The following is a 7,368-nucleotide window of genomic DNA, read 5'->3' as shown; positions in this document are numbered from 1 at the left end:
AAAAGAGTCACTTGAGATCACACAAGCTTGGCTGAAGACACAACTGGGATCTGCTTAACCACGACACACTCTGCTTTTAGATGCAGGGTTTTCAGAAGCCTCCACTTGTGTTTATAGATTCCTTTTGACCACTCCTTTGATGCCCCTTTGAATGCTTTGATGAAAATAAAACAAGCAGAATTCCTTTACCCCACAAAGCATTCAAGAGATGCACTGTGGGAAATAATGAGCCCTAAAATCTCTCTCTCTCTCTCTCTCTCTCTCTCTCTCTCTCTCTCTCTCTCTCTCTCTCTCTCGTGTGTGTGTGTGTGTGTGTGTGTGTGTGTGTGTGTGTGGTGTGTGTGTGTGTGTGTGTTTTGTGTGTATGTGCATGTCTCAGATGCCATTAACCTTTCTTATATATGTGAAGTCTCTCACTGTCGTGGAGTTAACCAAATATGATTGGCTGACTGGAAAATTGACCTCACACATTTGCCTGTCTCTGCCTTCATAGCACTAGGATTACAAGAACACGCCATCATTTACCTTTTTGCCCAGGTCTAGAAGTTGGACTTAGGTCTTTGTGTTTGCAAGGCAAGTACTTTAATGACTGAGCCCAATACCTATGCTATTTTATGACTTCTTCTTTTCTGAAGAATAGACAATAAGACAGACCTAATCATGTAATATCCTAAATTACTATCTTTCACACTTACATAAGTACCACAACATCTCTCAGTTCTCATGTGTTTTCTTTCCTTGCCCATACTGCAAGATCATGAGGATCTTATCAACATGAAATATTCTGTTAGTAATGATGAGCCTGATGCTTCCTCCATGAATATTTCAAGAATCAGGACAATATAGAAAGGTACAGACTGACTGTGTGAATGAAAGGATTTGTGTGTACAGACATTTTCCTTTCCCTCTTTTTCATCCCTAGAATGCACAGACTCTGCCTAAGTAAGCTGAGTCCACAGTAGAGAAGCACAACCCAACAGTGAGAATATCTCATAGACCCAACTTGAAGGGGACCTCAGGCACTCTCTGAGGGACTTTATCTTTCATAACACCTTCATCCCTGAACTCATGACAGCCATATTTGTCTCCTTTATGCCTTTCAAACCATCCTTTGGCATTCTATGTTTCCTGCAGAGTCTGTTGTCTCCCTCCACTAAAGAAGGCCATTTAGGTCCAAGTCTCTTCATTGACATCTATTCTCTATCCCTCCATCAGATTTTACCTACCTTGATTGTATTAAATGAAAACTCATCTCCCTATTTCACAAAGTTAGAGTCTTTAAAATACTTTTGTATTTTATGTAGAGTGAACGCATGCATATGGAGGTCAGAGGAAAACATTAAGGAATTGGATCCCTTCTTCCACATGTAAGACCTGGTGATTGAATTCAGGTCATCATCAGGCTGGGTTGCAAGCATCTAACATGGTGACCTCTCTCTACAACCCCAAATATTCCATCAATAAGGTCTTTTATAGTGTGGCGTATCTTGTCTGGTTTATAAGAAGGGTATCATATATCAGGACAGTTACTGTTGAAAATGATGCACAATAAATAAATCTGTCTCCGATAAAGTTTCCTTTAAAACAGCAATCTTCTGAATCCATTATGTGACGAAATTAATTTGATTCAATTTAACAGTGTTGTTTAAGGTAAGCATTATGGCACAATCTTGATAAAAGGAAACTAGACAAGGTGTGTTCAACGACCTCTCTGTATTATTCATCACTGAAAAATACCTGAGAGAAACAACTTGAAGCATGGAACATATTTAGATTCAAAGTTTCCACCATTGTCACCTGTCTGCATTGCTTTTCAGCCTGTAGCAAAGCAGAAGCATCATGGTGGAAAAGAATGGCAGACATGTACAGCAGAGGGCGGCTGCTCACCAATGTCAGCTAGCAAGTAGAGTCAGATTGGAATGGCAGGCAATGTTGTACTGTATATGCACGTATTCAAAGCCATATTCCCAATGACTCATTTCCTGCGATGAATTCCCCACATCCTTGTTTCTACACCTCCCCATTTAGGCTATATAATTATAAATCCATGATGGGTTATATTGATGAAGGCCAAAGACTGTAATGCAATCCTCTCTTAATGCTTGGATCACCCAGCAAAAAGGCTCCAGCACATGGGGCCTTTCCGATTCCCTCCATATCCAATCAACAAAACTGCCCCAGATTACATAGTATGTGAATGACAGAAAGAGATCTAAACATGTTTGACTCCAAAGTACCCAACCAATATGAGATAGTTAGACAGTGATTCACTCAATGACTAAGGCCCTCAGTTATATCCAGGGACAGAGTCTGTGGTCATTACAATTAGCAATTCTCCTACTGCAAACTATCTCTCTCCATGGAGCAGAGCAAATCTCTCCTTTCTTAGAGGTTGTCTCCACACTCTTCTAAGATGAAAAGGAAAAAAAAAATCAAACTGATTGAGAAAAAAATAGACAAGAATCCTTAAAAAGTCCATGGACTTTAGAAAAGCAGACAAAAATATACAAACACAAAGCTAATCAGTGAGGAAGAACCTTATATTGTGTGGCATGTTCATACTCATACTTGTATAAGAACCCCATGGAATAAAGTCCAAATTTTCCATCAAACAGGTGAGTCACCACATGGCGGCCCATGCCTGCCTATTCACCCTCATGTGTGTCACCTGCTCCCTTGTGGTATGTCAACTTGATTTTCTTCAGTTTTCCTTGTTATGTAGCTAGAGTATTTTCAGTCCTATGTGTACCGAGTTTATTCACTGAGTTTTCAGTAATTAGGTGCCTCTGATTGGAGATCTCTTTTTATACCTGTAGAGAAGACAGGATTTCCATTCTAGAATCTGCAAGAGGCCAGCTACCTCCCAGCAGCTTTCCTTATTTTCTTTGTGTCCTTAACAGCATGAGCTGACCTTCCCTGCATGCCTTGAAGCATCCTGAACATCCCTCCCTCCCTCCATGACTTAGAGTTACTCATCACCACGTTTACTAAGCACTTTTTGTGCCATGCATTACCCTCCTCAACTTACCTAATCTAATTATATGTGATAGCAACTTGGGTTCATATTATTATCCCTGTCACACTACACATCTGAAGTTGAAAATTGAGAGGGGAAAAACATTTTCTCCCAGTTATATCTAATTGTCTGAACTAGATTCGAGCTCAGGTAACCCTGAAGTTGGATTCTGAAACCCACAAAACATAATAAGGGAAATTTTTACATGAGCTCTTATCACTCATAAAAAGGACTCGAAAATTATAGTTCTCTGTACTTCCTATAATTCAAGGTCCTTTCTCAACTGTCAAGTTCTAAGGATTTGTTTGCAATTTGGGCTGTGCCTTAATATGTATACTACTCACTAGCACGTGTATACATGTATACACATGCATGCACACATACCCTTCCATCAGTATCATGACAATGAATTGCAAAGGCAGCTTTATATTGGGAAGCAATTCTAATAGGGAAGCCTGAAGTCTATGAACAGACAGGGAGAGGGGAGAGACAGGAGGAAGGAAACAGATGCTGTTTACCTTTCCTTGAATGAGAGCCACAAATATCATGTGGAAACTACCTCCTAGTGCTATTTCCCTCCTAGCAGGATGTACTAGAGCCCCAGTTCCATCTTACTTCAAAGTCAAGTTCAACTTTCCAGACTTTTGTATGCACCTTAACCATCTGGACAAGCCAATTAAAATGCAGATTTCTGATAAAGAATGCCTGGAATAGGGCCCAGGCATTTGTCTTTCCAAATAAGTGCTTTCAGGAGTTCAGGTGTGTGCACCCTGAGTATATGCACTAACTGAAGCTACAGGGACTGCTTCCACTCCTACTTCTCTCTCTCTCTCTCTCTCTCTCTCTCTCTCTCTCTCTCTCTCTCTCTCTCTCTCTCTCTCTCTGTGTGTGTATGTATGTATGTACATGTGTGCACACATGCATGCATGTGTCCATGTGGAGTGTGTATGTGTGAGTGTCCATGTCTGTCTGTGAATACAATCCTGTGTGTATCAAAGCACATGCACTGTCACTAACAACTTTGGATGTTGTCAGTCCTTACCTGCCACGTTTTTGAGACAGGGTCTCTTTGTTGTTCACTGCTTTGCATGCAGACCAGGTGGCCCTAGAGCTTACGGAGAGTCTCCTAGCTCTGCCTCTCATGCCCTGTAAGGAACACTATGACCACAGGTGCACACTGCAGAGCCTAGCTTTTGATTTGGTTCTGGTCATCTGAACCCAGATTGTCACACTTTCACAGCAAGTGTTTTACCCACTAAGGTATCTCCTAGCCCTAGGGCTGTTTTAAGGGTGCATTACTTCTGGTCACTATCCATACAAGGATGCTTCAAGTGATCTTAGACAATGAGATTTCCATTGCCTGCCCATTCTCCCCTTCATATTTCATATTTCTTCAACATTTTCCCATCATTAATTTTACAAAAAACAATATTGCTTTGCATAAGTTGTTGGATCACAATTCAGCCAAATTTCTTCCCTTGTTGGATTTATTAATGTCTGGAAACGTTGGCTATGGATGCTAAGAGAGCCTCCAGAATCTGTGAGATACTGAGGTTTATTTGCCTTTGCTATTGGCATCAGCAGCCACTTCTTCTAAGGATGAAACAATGACAAAGAAGCCCCTCCTGGCTCTTCCTGGAAATTATATTCCATTCTACAACACAAGTAAACAATTGATAAGGAGTAGCAAGTAATCTTCTAGAACTGCAACCTACATGTACAATCTGACTTCATTAGAAACAGTTTCTCTTAGTTTATTATAATAACCACAAATGCTTTGCAGAGCAGTGTCACTTCTCTGCTCAATATTAAGAAGTTCTTGTTAAAATGTACTTGCTGGGACTTGCTTCATGGTTGACCTAGTTGATCTGCATTTCCTTGTTGTAAATATTGGCTTCTTCTGCCTTCCTTTCTTCTGCTGCTGCTGTTTCTTGTTTTTTTTTTTCTTTTATTAAGTTTTGCATGCAGAAAATAGCCTTTTTAAAAGCAAAGAAAGTAGATAGAGGAGCCAAAGATTGCTGTTGATTTCCAGTTATTCCTGGTGGGGCATTTATCTAACACATACATACACATACACACAGACACACACACACACACAGGCAGGCACACACACACAGGCAGGCACACACACACACACACACACACACACACACACACACACAAAGAAAGCAGTTTTGTTTGATACTGACTAGACTGCACTGCCTGAGTACCCTTTGTTTCCAGAGAGCCCTTAGTATTTCCTACAGAGCAGAAAAGCCATTCATATATATCTATGTTTACCTGATAAAAAAAAGTCTTTGCCTGCCATTAGCATGATGGCAACTAGAAACATGTTCTGGTTTTCATAGAGAAAAATAATTACATTAATCTAAAGCAATATATAAGGAAACATTTTGCATAAAAATAATGGAAACTGAGAGGTAATGAAAAGTATGTTGAAAATCATAAGAGAAAATGAAATATCTCATGTGGAATTCTATGTCCAGCTCAACTACCAAATGAATTCATATGGATATTTGACATAGAGCAAAGGACTACCAGCTCACAATCCACACCTCTAGAGAAGCTAGGAAATAAGTAGGACCTTATGAGAGAGATTCATGGTCCCCCGAAGAAGGGGGAAGGGGTAAGAGCTCCTGAGAAAATTGGGTGGGGGGGGAGAAGAGAGGTGGGAGAAAGGGGAGGAGAGAAGAAGAGAGGGGAGAAGGGGAGAGAGGATGAGAACATGAGGGATCAGGAAGATTGAATCGGGGGAAGAATAGAGGAGAGCAAGAAAAGATATGCCACAATAAAGGGAGTCATTATAGGTTTAAAGAGAAATCTGGCACTAGGGAAATGTCCAGAGATCTACAAGGATGACCTCAACTAAGAATCTAAGCAATAGTGGAGAGGCTAATTTAAATGCCCTTCCCTTATAATGAGATTGATGACTACCTTAAATGCCGTCTAGAGCCTTCATCCAGTAACTGATGGAATCAGAAGCAGAGATCCACAGCTAAGCACTGAGTCGAACTCCTGGGATCCAGTTGTAGAGAGGGAGGAGGGATGAGCAAAGCAGTCAAGACTGTGCTGGAGAAACCTACAGAAACAGCTGACCTGACCAAGTAAGAGCACAGGAACCCCAGCCATAAAGATGGGAAACCAGCATCGGACAGAACCAAGCCCTCTGAATGTGGGTGCCAGATAGAAGGCCTTGGCAGTCTATGGGACCTTTGACAGTAAACCAGTATTTATCCCTAGTCCACAAATGGACTTTGGGAGCCCATTCCCCATGAGGGGATACTCTCTCCATCTAGATACAGGGAGGAGGGCCTAGGCCCTTCCCCAAATGATGTGACAGACTTTGATGATCCCCCATGGAAGGCCTCACCTTCCCTGGGGAGTGGATGGGGGTCTGTGGTGGGCATGGGAGGATGGGAGGGAGACCAAACTGGGATTGATATGCAAAATAAGATTGTTTCTAAATTAAAAATATAAGTATATACTCAGATATGAAAGCTTTCGGTATTTATCTCACAAGATCCTTTCTTGAGAAGTCCTAAAGAACACAGGGAAAGTAAGAGGTGCATGGGTCTAGAGTTGAGAATCCAGTACCACAGAGAGGCAGAGAGTTCTAGAATTCAGTGATAGATTCAGTGATGCAGAGGGTGACCACAGCTAGGAGCAGAGCACATCCCAAGCTCACTGAGGCAGGTGGCAGATGTCCCACTGGTGTTCTTCCTAATGAGAAGACTGACAAGAATCCTGGTACCTGTTGAACCAGGAGGCATTGAGACAAGTGAGAATTGGAATTAAATTTGTGGGAATTGTATAATCAACCAATCCAAAGGAGATATGGGGGGGGGAAAGCAGGGCTAATAAAATATATAGTAAAAGAAAATCCATAGTTTACACCAACTACCACACCTGCCAACAGGAATACCAATATAATAAAAGCTAACCATGGTGGGAAGCAAAGAGGGTGGCATGGAGGTGCTGATACCTGATTACACGAGAGCAAATCCCAGAGAGTCCTAAGTGGTTAGTTTATGGGGCTTTTCTAAATCAGAAAATTGTGGGGTTTTTTTTAAAGCAAGATAACTATTTTTATTTAGAAAAGTAGAAGATAAAGAAAACTATTGTCTAAAAACCAAACAAATAAAATCGGAAATGTGTTGCTGTACAACATAAAAGTAACAGTGAATAACTGCTATTTTCCTAAAAGGCTTTCTAGAAATAAATATTTTAATATAATCATATTAGGTAATGACAGCCTTGCAAGAATGGCCCCAGTCTCTTAAATAATAAGTGTTCTTCTACTTTCTCTTTAGAAGGACACCTAGACAGAAAGTTTTCTCCCTGATCATTAAAAG

General features: G+C 40.9%; 1 long non-coding RNA gene across 1 annotated transcript in view; it reads right to left on the bottom strand.

Moving 5' to 3' along the window:
• Window positions 1-343: 343 nt before the first annotated feature.
• Window positions 344-7,368, bottom strand: part of LOC107978605 — a 74,442-nt gene continuing 67,417 nt past the window's right edge. The window contains exon 5 of the long non-coding RNA XR_003483275.2: window positions 344-2,810. This is a non-coding gene — a long non-coding RNA (uncharacterized LOC107978605). The remainder of the gene's footprint in view (window positions 2,811-7,368) is intronic.

The sequence above is a fragment of the Cricetulus griseus genome, chromosome 3, assembly GCF_003668045.3.
Source record: "Cricetulus griseus strain 17A/GY chromosome 3, alternate assembly CriGri-PICRH-1.0, whole genome shotgun sequence".
Classification (NCBI taxonomy): Eukaryota; Metazoa; Chordata; class Mammalia; order Rodentia; family Cricetidae; genus Cricetulus; species Cricetulus griseus.
Note: the sequence above shows the minus strand (reverse complement) of the source record. Positions and strands in the feature narration are given on the sequence as shown.